This window comes from Oratosquilla oratoria, chromosome 29 (genome assembly GCF_046742065.1).
Source record: "Oratosquilla oratoria isolate Oo_2021 chromosome 29, ASM4674206v1, whole genome shotgun sequence".
Classification (NCBI taxonomy): Eukaryota; Metazoa; Arthropoda; class Malacostraca; order Stomatopoda; family Squillidae; genus Oratosquilla; species Oratosquilla oratoria.
The window spans coordinates 45,278,170-45,293,749 of NC_134805.1; the positions used below are offsets into that span (position 1 = coordinate 45,278,170).

At 40.6% G+C, this 15,580-nt stretch overlaps 1 protein-coding gene across 7 annotated transcripts in view; it reads right to left on the reverse strand.

Moving 5' to 3' along the window:
• Nucleotides 1-12,616, reverse strand: part of LOC143040761 (semaphorin-1A-like) — a 666,238-nt gene extending 653,622 nt beyond the window's left edge. For all 7 annotated transcript variants that reach the window (XM_076212173.1, XM_076212170.1, XM_076212168.1 and 4 more), the window contains exon 1: nucleotides 12,419-12,616. The gene's annotated coding sequence lies outside the window, so the exon portion shown is untranslated. The remainder of the gene's footprint in view (nucleotides 1-12,418) is intronic.
• Nucleotides 12,617-15,580: the final 2,964 nt, after the last annotated feature.

The following is a 15,580-nucleotide window of genomic DNA, read 5'->3' on the forward strand; positions in this document are numbered from 1 at the left end:
ACGAGTGGTTAAATACGGCCACATGCATACAGTTTTTGCTGTGACAAAAACCCAGGGGATTCTAGTCATTGGAAATGTACCCGGGCCTGCTCGGGTTCTAGACTGGGAACCCACCTAGGCAGAGGGTTCACTCCCTCAGCTGAATCAAATCGCCCGGTGTCAACACGACACAGACACTAACCGGAGCGTTACCGTACTGAATATTCCTAAAGCCACCTTCCCTCGAACTCGAAGAACGATGAGTCGAAGTCGACGCGTCACAAGACGAGACCACGCCGCCCTCCCAAATCCCCTCGTGACGATCGGAGTCACGACTTCGGTACCAAAAGCCTGGGACACCGGTGCCCGACTGTCGATAAATGACCCAGTTCCGGGCCTGAAGAGAACAGAGACCTTCTTTGCCGATAAAGAGAACGAGAAGAAAATCGTGACCATGCCTCGAAAGACCCACAGCAAAATGCGCTATCTATCGTGAGCAACGAAAATCAAATCTCAAAGAACACTTCAAGGAGCTGCCTACAAAACTATCATAATGACTACTAAACCCCATCAAGACGCACTAGGTTACCAGTGTTTTCACTGAACAAATTTACATTTCATTCGACTATCATTCGAAGACTGAAAACGCAAATAGAATCACATAAAGATCTGGTACTTGTTCTTGTGGCTACAGTCAACCCGGGCTCAAGAAGGAATCCTTGAAGCACACAGCTCGTCTTAACCTCCTTTTGGGAAGCCTTTCCATTGCTGATTCTGCGTTATTAAGATGTGCAGAATAGATCCTAATGACACACCGGTGCTTGACACCATTAATGTAATATACATCCATATATAACCAAAAGTATTTGAATGAAAAACTTCCTGCTGAGGTAACGGCATGTAATAGTCCGAAATTCTAAAATCTAGTGAGGTGAACATATAAGCAGTGTTATACAACGCCTGCCAATTGTTTACTTGTTTCTGTGTTTATCTAAATACTTTTAATGCATAATGTGTTTGTTTATTTGTTGAATGACTTCCTAACATACGGTTTTTTTTTAGACTGCACGTATAGTCACGAGCAAAAGTTTCTACCCACATTGAGTTTTTCAAGACACAAAATTAAAATACTTTTCCAGACAATATTTCTATTTATTCAAGAAAATGGCCTAACTGTAAGCTATACTACACAGGAAAGCATACCACGTACTCGGAAAAAATATATATATGACGTTGTGAGAACTGTAAAATGGTTTAAACTTTTGTTCGTCACTGTAAGAATTGTGACAATAAGTGGAGTTTACAGCCTTGATATCACATAGAAACCCTAAGGCAAGAGAAACAAATCAACGCGACATAAAAATCAACAACGCATAATGTTAAAACGCCAAGTAATATTCCAGGAAATTGGTGTTTTTATATAAACACAAAAAACGAGACTTCGCAATTATGCATCGCCCTAAGTAAACATATAATATTAATGTTCTATGAATAAATAAGCAAATGAATATATAAATATATAAAATTACATGAGCTTTCGGGTGAAAGAATATGGAGAACTAACACCAATAACTACCTACAGCCCACCGGAAGTTTCCTACTTACCTTCTCAGGAGACAGGAATGGCTTATATATATATATATATATATATATACATATAATTATAATGATATGGTTTAACGTCACAAACTCCCCCTTATCGGAAGGCTAGGACGGTGCCCCTCACAGAGGACTTTGTAGCGTGGAATTTAATGACCCATCATCCTTGGTTCAACTTCGCCAGTGGCAGGATTCGAACCGCCATCCACTCGTTCGTGCGTACGTGCGCGCGCGTGTGCGTGACTTATAGATACCATTCACACCATGGTTTTTAGTGGAAAACAATCAAGAAAGTTCCAATATCAAATTAAGTGGGTCCGTGACTAACCAATATCAAACTTCTGCTAGATCGTTTCAAAAGGCCTTCTGGTGGTTACGTCATGAACTACGCCTTCTAGTGTGGATATGGGGAATGAGGGGTGGTTACTGTTGGTAAATAGGAACCACGGTCACGCAAGAGGAATGCCTGGACCAGTGGACCATTGTTATTGGCCTGCAAAAGCACCATGCGGGGGTTATGTAAAGATACTAAATCATGAAGCCAATTTGGGTACGTTGTGTATACATATGCTATGTACCTACGTACATGTATATATATATATATATATATATATACATATATACATACATATTACAGGTGAAAAATGTAATCACACATATACACACACGCGCACCCAATCCCCCGCCCACTAGAGTTGGAGTAACGACTCGCAGAGCAAGCGATACTGAAATCTTTTCAAGCCTGGTTGTGTCTGTGTGAACACCGCATATGTCAGTACAAAAAATATACAGTCAATCCCATGACATGGAACAACTTTTTTACTCTGCCAACTACCGAATTGTTCAGCGTTCATCCTCGTACTGGGTTCAATAGTTTCCAGTTTACACAACTGAATCGTTACTTCCTAAAACTGACACGGTCGTTCCAGCCTTCCAGCTCCAGCACCGTCACGTCTTGACAAAGAGGGGCCTAACCTGGAGCGTAAGGGTTGAGGAAAGGAAGAAATGAGTGAGCGAAATGTGTATTTCTTTGGATGTAAGCCACACATATTGGAGTACTAAAATTAATTCCTTATTTGTGCAAGTAGGCATTTTTCTAAGTAATAGGTTACATAGAATTAAACAATAAACTACGCAAACATACATTTCTCTGTTTTTCAAATTTAGTACTGGATGATTTGTTTTATTTCTATAAACAATGTGTACATGAAAAGGAGAAAAATTCCTATAGTGCAAAGTGAAGGAGAGGAAAGATACCCCGAGTGAATTCAGAAGTTCAAACAAATAATTCTAATAAAATGCACGTACATACGCTCACGCTCGCACCTATATATATTTACAAGACCATCCGCTTGTGTCAAATAATCCATGAAAAAAACAAACACACACACAGGATACAAGCTTGCCACACCCACTGTCCAAAAATTCTGGGAAAGGATGTGAGAGTGAAGACTATCAGCGTGAGGGTTACCAACTGGGTAACTTCAGGAACACTGCTAAACCATCACCGCCGTTCCATAAAACAATAAACAGGGCGGGCCTGTCGAAAGCCTGAAGAGTTGATTGGATTAATTCTCTATTCCCTGGCCTGGCCCTTCACGTCACTCGCTTGCGCATGCGCACATCCTCCCCCGTGGCCCACACCAAGCGCGATATAGAAGTGCGGTTCACCAACTACCCAGTTACCATTCAGAATCTGGGTTCTGTACATAATATAATGCACAGTATCTGGTGCATTTGTTACATTGAATTACATGGACAAATCCTCCGAAAAAATAAATAAATAAATGTATATTCACGTGTGGTTGTCTACTAACAGGAAAATTTGAATATGAATAGACAGCTCAAAGCATTCCTGTCCTTCAGACGCTCATTTACACAAATAAAATGTCAAGATGTACATTCCAAGACACAAAGGGTACCCTGCAATGACGAAAGAACATTGCTAAAGTGACTTTCACATCATGTTATACAATAAAATTAACAAATGCAATTTAATCCTACACTCAGCTTGTGTATCAATATCATTCCATAAAAACAATGCATACATTTTGATCATGTCATCACCCTAATTAAAATTGGTTGTTAAAAAAATATATTTCACGCGTTTTATATAAAAAACGGAATTTTTCGAAGCTTCAAAAGAGTTGAATACAGCGGCACTGACACTCTCTCCCCATAGAAACCCATGTAGAGATGCGGGTAGTATCTAGTCTGTCTATCCGCACGTGGGGCGAGGGTGGAAAAAGGGAAAGGTACGAGTATGACAGGAAGAAAAAGAAATATATATATATATATATATATATATATATATATATATATATATTAGCAACAATAATGCACTTTAATTCTAAGCCATCAAAGGCCGACATGCAGAAATTGAATTGCGGTACTGCCAAGGACCCGAACCCAGCATCCTCATGACAAGTGCCGTAGTAACTTACACACACACATATATATATACATACGCACACACATAGTATATCCATCTGTCGCCTGGCGAGTTCATTCAGCTGGTACATACCCCATCGCCAGCTACGGCTTCTGTGCAGCTCGCCATTCCATCACCCCGTACCTCAAACGAGCGAGTGGGGAGCGCCAACCCTGGTAGGCAATTAAAGTTGTGGATATTGCACGAGCTATTTTTGGCAACAATATAGCTATGCGCGTGATAGCTCGCCCTTTTTGATGTGGGGGGTGATTGCTATGAATTTCTAAACGCGAAAGGGGAATAGCCCCACCCCCCAAAAAGAAAATTTTCACAACCCCAGGAACCCCCTCCCGCCAGTAATATTACATTTTCTGTCGCAATCCTACAACGATGTTTGAGTTGCATCCACACCAGCTCATTGACTTCTTTATCATTACGTAAGTGGTCCACGACCTATGAACCTCTTGTGAACCAAACTTTCACAAATGGAACCACGAACCAAAAACTAGTGGGAGTTAGTGGCTCTTTAGTGATTTAATTGAATACTGACGTGGGTTCTACATGAGGCTAAAGAACAGCAATGCATAACTATGGCGAGTAAACACATCGACTAGTATATCATATCAGTATGTCCCGTATAGTCTTTGTTGTTTGGCGCCAGGCGAATTTATTAACTCCCGTAACCACATATATTAAATTCTGGCTAATGCCTATTTTGGAAATTATCTCAGGCGATGTTTGTACAGATCTCCAGATTCGCCTAAAAACAATATTTTCATTCAAAATATTTTGAAAGTCAACTTCGCCAACCGTGTAGTTAATGAATGGAATAAACTTCCTGCAGATGCAGTGCAATGTAGTACAGTTCAAAGTTTGAAGATTCATTTGGATAAACACCTAAGCAATACGCTGTAATGCCAGTCATCTATCTTATTTCATTCATTTATTATTACCTGTTTATTTCTAATATTCAATTTTTATAATCATTCATTTTTTCGCATCCGATCTAGCCATGGGCCAAAAGGTCTCCTGCCGTCATGTCCTTCCTTTGTAATCCTTTGATTATACAGAGGAAATACACATCAACATTCCAACTGTACAGTAAAAATGTCCACCCTATTAAATCAATGGTTACATAGTTTGCATAACAGTTAATATTCTTTTCATGAAATACAACGACTTCGAGGTAACCAGCATGGACCTATGTAACACGCCACTACTTCAGTGTCCCCTAAACGCATATTGCATTGTTGTATAATAAAATTACTAATCTTGGCCAAATAATTATACGTGCCCATTATAATCACATTATATAGTACAAATAATGTTGTCACATACTACGATGGCCCTTGTAAGATAAAAAAAAAGCATCTATATGTAACATTATTGTATAATTTGTACAAAGTAATAAAACATCGATTGTATATAATTAATGTCACGGAGGACGGGAAATTCAATTATAAGTCTAAAGAAAATTGGGTCTTAATAAAATCCTTCTCGTACGGACGAGACCCTATTACGATAATGTGGTAACCAACCTCATCTCCTACAAAGCAGAACTTCGCAGCTTGTTGCGCAAAATACGTAACCTCCAACAGCACTGCTGTTTTGTGCCATTCGAATTAGTACAGAATATGACTGTAACGGAACTAATAATTTTGGCTACCACCCACGAGATGAAAAGGATATGGCAAAACTATAAGTTACGCCTTGTGTAAACATATTAACTCTTTCAATGTTTGAACTAATAACATCTTTTCCACCTGGTGACTTTAATTCACCTTAAAAGTGAAAAGACTATTGTATATGTCCACTTGTGTGTGTTCATGTACATGTATGTATATGTGAATGCACATGCACAGTGGTTGTGTGTGTGTGTACTCAGTGAGCGAGACTCCGCAATGGATCCTCTCGGATTAGTTTTTGTACTCCTGATGCTGAACTATATTCTCTTCCTTCTTGCTAAAAGTCACCACTGCCTTTTGTGGTCAGGGTTTCCAGGACTTCAGCTGGAATGTAGTTTCTCCAGCAGGAATATTACTTGGAACCCCCCCTCCATCATTCCTGCCTTTCATGGATGTATTTTTGGCGAAAACCCATCAACCATGGATTACTATTTTATAATATTTGTTGAAAATGTCGAAACTATTCCTAACATGGCCCCAGCAGACTCGACCCCATCTCGTTGCAGATCTTGGAGTACTAATATTCTTTGGAAGAGCGCCTGTACCTAAGTATAAACAATCTAGTAATAAAAAAATCCACTCGGCATACATCTTATTCCCAATTATCATACCCCGTGTACACATGTGTGTAAAAGAGAAAGAGCCCTCTCCCAAACCCGAAGCTTAAAAAGTTTGTGCACATTATCATACACCTGCTTAAAACCAGCAAATAAAAACAGCAACTAAACCCAAGTGCTACACCGAAAGAACGACAAAACAAAACCACGCGAATACTATACCAACCACACTCGGACATGCCCCAGTATCGGTTGCACACGGAATTGGTACGACGTGTCCGACACAGACGACACGACACCCTGGGCAGCCACCAAAGCGACACGCAGGCAAACCTGACCCCTGTCTCGGACATGCCCAAGTCATAAAACTGGTTGATGATGTGTATACTAAACCCAACCCGTACCCACAACTCACTGACCCTGCCCAAGCTCTGGTCTTACCGACAAGACCGATATAGAAGATTGCAAGAGTAACGTGGCAATGTGATGGTGTGTGAATCAAGAACGAGATTGTGAGGTGTGTGTGCGTGCAAATATAATTGTTCATTTGTTAATCATGACCCCACACAATCAATATAAGGATACCCATTCACATAGCAGTCACGCCTTGTGGTTAAGAATTGGGTCGACCTGTGTTCCAATTGGCGTTTTCAAACGAAAGCACGTCCACCTTTCAGCTACGTCATCACCCACCCCAACCTCCCTCCCTTGCTACGCACCTGTCAATTACGTTCCCACAGAAATTCCCGACTTACTATCACACGATGCTTGACAGCATCCTTATACGACCCCCACCCCCATCTTCCCCGTATCGACTGTAATAAATTTCACAAAATAAGTAATCTGCCAGCACATCTTTATAGCATTTAGATGATTCATAAGCGGTAATGTCAATAGTAGTAGTAGTAACGACTCAAAAAGTATCAAGTGAACTATAGTTACATTCCCAGAAAAGAACAATTAAAAGCAGCTCCCAGCATTTACTTGAGAATAAAAATGGTTAGCAATTAACAGCAGTCCAAGATATAAACGTAGTTAATGACGAGTTAATATACTTATAATGAACGAGACACATTTTGATATGCCTGAGCCCGTCTCGAGCAAACAAGAAACCAGGTCTACTTCACGGGGACAGCGGTCAGTGCGCCACAATTGCATAACCCCTAGTCTCCTTTAACAGAACACAAACTTCACCATTGTCCACCAGTGAATCTCAGGACCGTAATCTTCATTTGGCAGCAACGTAGCACGGCACTCCAATACAAGACTAAGAGATAATGTCACAATGCATTTAAGCGGGTTCTGGCTTGCGTCCATGGGCACCACACTGTCTGTCTAGAAAAGATGATGTTGCCATTCCGGGTACCTCGTTCATCTTATTATTATTTTAGGTAAATAATGTGCAAGATACATGATACAAATATACAATGTCAATATCCATGCATGGTCACCCATTAGGATATATATATTGCAATTACATAGATATCACGGATGAAAACATAAAAATATTTAAAACTCATCGTCTTGTGGCATACACGCTCGGTTCGACTATCTGAGACCCTGTAGAGAGGCTAGTGCGGGTTGCCTCTCCACGCTAAGACGATGAGCATAAAGATGCATTAAGATTTCCCTGTCTCCTCACCACATTTCTCGTATGCGTACTCTAAGTACGCGACCTAAATGACGGCATCAGTCACACTTCGGGGAAATGGAAAATATGATACCTCTTAAGCTGCGACTTTTAACGGAAATCGGTGTTCCTTCACTCAAACTATGCGATACTTTTTGACCACCTCCGTTGGCCCGGGTACAACCAGCCACTCATTCAATCGCCATGGCGTCTGTTTTGTCCGCTTTCCTTGTCCCTCCCTCGCTTTTCCTTGCCATTAATCATTTGTCAGACGCTGTAGTACACACTCAACTCGTACCTGAACCAAGCATCTCAATGCAACCGTAGCATACAATAACAAAATAATGTTATCCAATCAGAAATTAGCCAAGCAGGGTCCCTCACCTTTCTCCTCATCGCTCCGGGCAAGCTTGACCACCTACCCAATACTTCTACCTCATCCCAAGCAGCGGATCCCAAACGTGCACATATACATCTCACTTATGGAGCGCTGTTACTCTGCCTTCTGAAGGCAACTTCAAGACTTAAATTATATCGTCCAGCATCAAATAAGATACTGGATTTTTTGGTCTGTGCAACCTCACTGAGGCCAGTCCATAGACCCGCAAAGCTCATGGAACCCTGAAACCATCGTTCCTAAGAATCACTGAAGTACAGTGAGGACCAAATCTGTTGTTACACCCTGAGTGAAGCGTACGTCAATCGTGTCGCGCACGCCATTTTTCCACTTGTATCTATTCACTACCCTCAACAAGCTTGACGTGCTATGCATCTGCCACCACGTCATCCCAACAAATGTGTACCAAAGTATGCTTTAGATATGCAAGTCCCATTGGCAAACATCATAGGTATCAGCCGTACTCAGCTCACCCTTCTCATAAATTACAGCCTCCTTCTAATGCTTATCAAAACCCACTACCTTCCATGTCATAAACAACCATAGTTCAACAAAAACCAAACTCTTCTGGCTTGACAGAGCAACCTGACACCAACTGAACAAACAAAAGCTGCAGCAGGCAAATATATGATGCGCAGAGCATCACCCAGCCACCCAAGACAATCTGTACACTCTCTCAAGTTACACCCACACCTGTAACGACACCCACTCTCCCCCAGCACAATAAAGACAATGTAGCTAAAACAGTAAATTACATCTCCAGAGAGCAACCCCTCTAGAGTCGTGACGTAAGGGTTATGACGCACAGTGCATGGGATGTTTGCATCAACTAACTGAAAGCAGCCTTGAAGTAAACAAGAGGCATAGAATAAGATAAATGAGATCACCCCAATTTTCATAGTACAATTGTCACGCCCGAAGAAAAAATAACGTACTTGCTTTGATGGTGTCACTCCTACGTCGAGACTACGAGGTCATGGAAGTACAGAAGCAAGCGTCGACTGAGTACAGACCTGGGACAACTACTACACACATATACCACTGAGGAGAGCACCAAAGAAATACTTACCCAGTAGTTATCACATTTCTTTTCGCCCCCATTTACAAATGCAACCGAAAATGTGCACTCATCTTCAATATGTGACATTGAAACATCGCACTGTCATAAAATGTATTTACTTGTTTTTTGCTGATTCTATAGCACTGTTGATCTAGTGGGTACGTACTACTAGGGCACAATACACATCCAGGTCGACAGCACATCCTTGAGAAATAACATACTGCATGTATCTTCAACACGTACCATTATCTTATGCACTACTGTTCCCCAGCCTCATCGAGACCACTTCAACACTAAACTTAATTGCTAAGCGTCCACCACTCCCACTAGTTTTAATATGTGGCCCCACTAAGGAACTTTGTGGTCTACAAGGGACGTCATGGACTACAGGCAATGAATCAGTGCGATTTAATGCATAACATATACAACGCTTTTAGTTACTGTCATTCCTGCCGATACAACATAGCCTATATCTCCAGCCTGCTTTCGGTTGCCCCAGACAAAGCTCATCTCCATCACATTACCATTACTTCTGTCACTTGCAAACAACGCCATACTTAACAATTAAAGACTGCAAATGCCCAATCATTCACGAGTCCCCACCGATTGGCACAAATCCTTATCCCCAATAGAGTCGAACCGAAATTGATCGGGAACCATTCTCATCCAATGCAGTGATAAGTAATCTTGAAATAAGCTAAGTGCAGCAGTAATGTGGCAATGAAGTACCTCCTAACGAGATGATCAGAATGATAGTACACTACTTTCGAATCATTTTCAGGCCTCGTTCGGTAGAGACATATCAGGCCAAACCACGTACCAACTAGTCAACTAGTGCATGCCCAATTCAAATTCCGAAAAACCTCACGCACATTACGTACTTCACCTGAACAAAATCAACATTTACCGAATAGTTTACGTAAGCTCAGTTCGCCGTAACACAGATGTCAGCACTGATGAAGAACGAAGTGTCAGCGAGCTTTCACTAATATGAAATGAGATAAAAAAAAAAAAAGGAACTGCATATCGGTAGCGTGCTAATATCAAATATTCAAACGTGACAAGCAAGAAATTTTAAGAGCTAAGCGTAGCGTGCTTGTCCAAACACGGGATTTTACAAAACATGGATAACATGCACGCTTGCCCCTCTAGTCTACCAGCCTTACAATGAATATGAAATATTGCTCTGAAACCCAAACCAATACAATAAAACAAAAACTTACATTTCGCTAGGAATAAACACACACACTTAGCACAAACAAAATCTAGCTTCGAAATAATGACCCAAAAGTAGTTTAAATCTGTCTAGGCCTACTGATCTGCAATTAGGATACAATCCAGACTTGTCAACACTCAAAATGAGGAATAGAGCCTAGCTAAACCTAGTTTCCTACAAAATGCAGGCATTTGTCTTTAAAACCTAAACTACTTAAATGAAAATAATAACAAGAAAAATCACCAAGATACACAGAACAAAACCACTCTTCCGACTCCAATACCCAACTTCACTGCCTACTGCTCCAATTTCTTTACCAATTTCCCAAACCACACCAACCTTAACCCAAACTGCAATTTCTCCCCAGTGCTCTGTCTTTCCAACCACTCTTTCACACACAATATCAATTTCCAGCCAATACAAACTCTGTCGGGGCTTTAAGCGTGTTCGCACGAAGTTCCTTTGCCTTAGCTTGCCTGAACATGAAAATGCCAATCGCCTTGGGGGGACAAACACACTGCGTAAGAAGAAATAAATATATAATACTTTAGGCTTGCAAATGCACACAACAAGTTTACGAATGCCTCAGACTTCATGATATTTGCATGACAGTAACATCTTAGTTTGGTAGGGCACATTTTTGTGACGTCCTCCAAGGGCCCAGTGGATGAAAAATGTATATATAAAGGCAACACTGACTGAGAATAGTTCAACTGAACATCACTCTATAGCATGACTACGAAAAATTGGGTCACATCTCAGGTCAAAAATTGACGCTCCAGGCTACAAAATCAAGAATACAATATTCTTCTTCTGTTGCAGACCCCTTGGGAGGGGGTGGAGTAGATTAATTCACGTTGCCCCAAAAAGTCGAATGTTTTTTTTTTTTCACTTCTAAATATGGAGCTTTACACATTTGAGTAAAATTAGTTATGTGGAATTGGGGGCAAAGAAACACACACACACTCACGTAGGATGTGTATTCATCTTTTCAAAACATACAGGAATACAATTAACTCTATGGAGCTCCTATCTAGTTTTCTTTATTAATCCTCATGTTGAATCCCATTGTTGCCTTTGTCAGGGTTATTTCGATTACTAATAATATATTCTACGTGTTTATGCATCTTTATGGAAAACTGCGGTGTGTGCGTGCGCGCGCGTCTGTAAGGTGACGAATATCAAATAATACAAAAATTAATCCTATCGTCGATACCTTATTCAATTGATACCTAGATACCGATTTCTAAATACACACAATTCTGGTTCACACGTATCCGAGGAGCTTCCGGTGCACGGCGGACGATACATACATTGAGTATTTCTATAAACATGATCTACATTGTCCAATCAGTTATATACGGAAATGTCCACTTGCATCACAGATGATTCTAGCATAACCTCATTAATGTGATCATAATTTACTCTCCAGTCAATACATACTGGGCAAAACACATCAGTTAGTCACGTATACACACTTAAAAATTTCTTGGAATCTTGTGCGTTATATCTTTACACCAAATTTAACATCACGTCATCTACCAGGCTTTTAACAGCATGCAACCTCTCTTTATACAACTTCCTTAGCGTTCCCAACTGCCCCATTTAACTTCCGTAATATTTCGAGAAAATGGGAATTCAATTTTAGTTTACTTCAAATGATGCCACTGAAACAATATTCTAATAGTTTCTTTAAGTAAACAGTGTCCCAACAGACAATTTTAGTAAATACTGTTTAGTTTAATAAGAAATCGGAGCGTTCCTATAGAAAATGCATGTTCATAGTTATTACAACGATTATAACTAGTATTACAATTTCGTAAGAAATCAAAGTATCTTCCGATACCCAAGTTAAAAGACTTACCTTGATTGTTAAAGTCCTTATAATTAATCCAAAAGTGTATCTGGTCACTTAAAACACTTCACTGCACTTTATTATCACTGTAAAACTTCACCGTTCAACTTTTTGATTATAGTAATCAAAACACTCAACGACAACAAACTTTTTCAGCACACAGGAGCAACGTACGTACCACCTACCATGTATACTTTACTACTGACGACGATTCACTCGGCTCGCCAGTCTAAGTCCCAAACAACGCTCTCATTGGTGGAGCTGTTATGACGTCACACTCGCGCCCCATTCAAATACCTGAGTCGCAAGCCCTCCACAGGAGATATCTAAATATCATCATTGATGATCATTGTATATACTGCAGGATGTAGACGGTTGACTCATGTAATAGATTTAAATGGCATAAGAATGATATGGAGTGTGTTTAAGCTGTTAATATGCTACGCGTGCCTGTGTGTATGTACGTGTTTTCCTGAGTGTTATGTGTATGTTGTGAGAGTACGCGTCTATATATATACGTGCGCGCGTGTTTAGCAAGGTATATGCCGTCGCGTGTTTACCAAGTGTAATGCGCAGGATAAAAGATGTAAGCATGGAACCTTATCTCTGTACCTCTACCCGTCAAATCTAGCTTTATACTAATCTACATTGTCAGGATTATTTCCTCCATTTTACTCCAGAACTCAATACATATGTATGCTCAGCTGTAACGATGTTCTTCAAACAATATGTTCTTTTTCCATGTTCTTTATTCTTCCATTCCATTGTTCTGAAGACTAGTCTCTTCTTTCTTCTGGTACTGACAAATACAGCTTACTTTCTTCTTCGTGTAATCCTTTACCTACGCTGGGAAATTCATTCCCGGTCTTTGTATGATCTACTTTTTATCTGTTATTGATAATTTATTTATTTGTTGGTTGATTTGTTTGTAATACTTATCTATTGATTTATCTTTTTTATTATCTATTCTATTTCCTTATTACTATTATTATTATTATTATTTGCATTTTTTCGATCGCACCATAGCTGCATCTGTCTTTCGATGAGTATGTTACTGCAATCTTACCCATGAATGAATAAATAGATAAAGAATTAATATATAAATGAATGAATTATTAAACAGTAAAATAAATAGATATATAAATAAAAAATCACAGGAAAATATTATTTTGGCTACGGATTAGGTTTAGATTAGGTTAGTCACGTTTAGGTCAAGTTAAGCCGCGTTACATTAGATTAAGTTAGGTTATCTTCAGTTAGTTTAGTTTCGATTGGGTTAGGTCAGGTCGCGTTAGATTAGCTCACATTAGGTTAGGTTACTTTAGGTTGGGTTAAACTGGACTTGGTTAGGTTACGTTAGGTTGAGTTTGGTTAGGTAAAGGTTAGGTTAGATTGGGTAGATAATGGAAAGTTACGTTAGGTCAGGGTAGGTTGGGTAGGTTAAGTTTGGTTAGGTCTGGATATGTTAAAATTAGGTAGGTAGCCTAGGGGGAAGTTGGGTAGGTTAAGTTAGGTTAAGAATTTTTTTGTTAGATTACGTTAAGTATGGATAGGTAAGGAAAATTTACGTTAGATTAGAGTAGGTTAGCTAAGTTAGATTAGATTGAGCTAGGTTAGGATCAGGGAGCTTTCTACTTTGGATTTTTTCTCTGGATTTGTTCCAACAAATGTTTTCAACAGTAATTAGATAGTGTACACACTTGGCAAAGAATCTCAATTTTCACAATATCGATTGATTATTTACCAGAACTCCTTAACCACATGTCCTATTCGGTTCCTCCCCCATGCCGATGTTCGGATTCGGGTGACCCATCCCGATGTTCGGATTCGTACCACCCATCCCGATGTTCGGATTCGGGTGATCCATCCCGATGTTCGGATTCAGGTGACACATCCCGATGTTCGGATTCGGGTGATCCGTCCCGACGTTCGGATTCGTACCACCCATCCCGATGTTCGGATTCGTACCTCCCATGCCGATGTTCGGATTCCGGTGATCCGTCCCGACGTTCGGATTCGTACCACCCATCCCGATGTTCGGATTCGTACCACCCATCCCGATGTTCGGATTCGGGTGACCCATCCCGATGTTCGGATTCAGGTGACCCAACCTGATGTTCGGATTCGGGTGACCCATCCTGATGTTCGGATTCGTACCACCCATCCCGATGTTTGGATTAGGGTGACCCATCCTGACGTTCGGATTCGTACCATCCATCCCGACGTTCGGATTCGTACCACCCATCCCGACGTTCGGATTCGTACCACCTATCCCGACGTTCGGATTCGTACCACCCATCCCAATGTTCGGATTCGGGTTCGTACGGGGTTATGGTAACTAAACCGGATGAGACAAGACGAGCCGTGGAAAAAAAAAAGGGAGACGCATAAAAAATGGCGGATGGCAGGAGGGTGTGGTTGGGAGGAGGAGGAGGAGGAGGAGGAGGAGGAGGAGGAGGAGGAGGAGGAAGGGAGGGGTTGGGGAGCGAGTGTGATACAAAGACGAAACACTCACTTCCAGACTATTTTATATGATTTTACGTTTTTCCTCCTCATCTGGCGTGTCAGTGTCCATGTTAGACACAGGCCGGGGAGCACACTGCTGAAAAGAAATTAAATGTCCTTATGCGAATGTACTCCGTACAATTACATAAATGTAATCCCTTTTCATACATTGTAGCCCAGGAAATAAAATACAATTCAAAATTATAAAATACATCACCAGTGAACATCTCCATTGGCAAAGGATCGTCCCAAACGTGAATAAAAGCGTCTGGCATCAATTATAGAAAAAAGTACTGAGCCATGTTGCCAGTTACTGAATTATTACCATTCGCTAGATTATTTTCTTTTTTTCGCTGAATGGGGGTGGGTGGGGGAAGGGTGGGGGGGTCGCTCGACTGAAAAAATCGCCAGGCGGCAGCAAACATAAAGAGATAAGTCGCCATTAGGAGTAAACAACACTTAACTGATAACATCTCTAGACTGCGTGTGCCACATTCAGCATTTTTTGTTCTGTTGACCAAAGCGACGTTGCCACGTGTGTTTTGTCATGGCGATGTTACCACGTCGATGGAATTGTCATCTCATCTCACCTGTAAGCTAAATAGACAGTTACATACATATATACATACACACATACATACATACATACATACATACATACATACA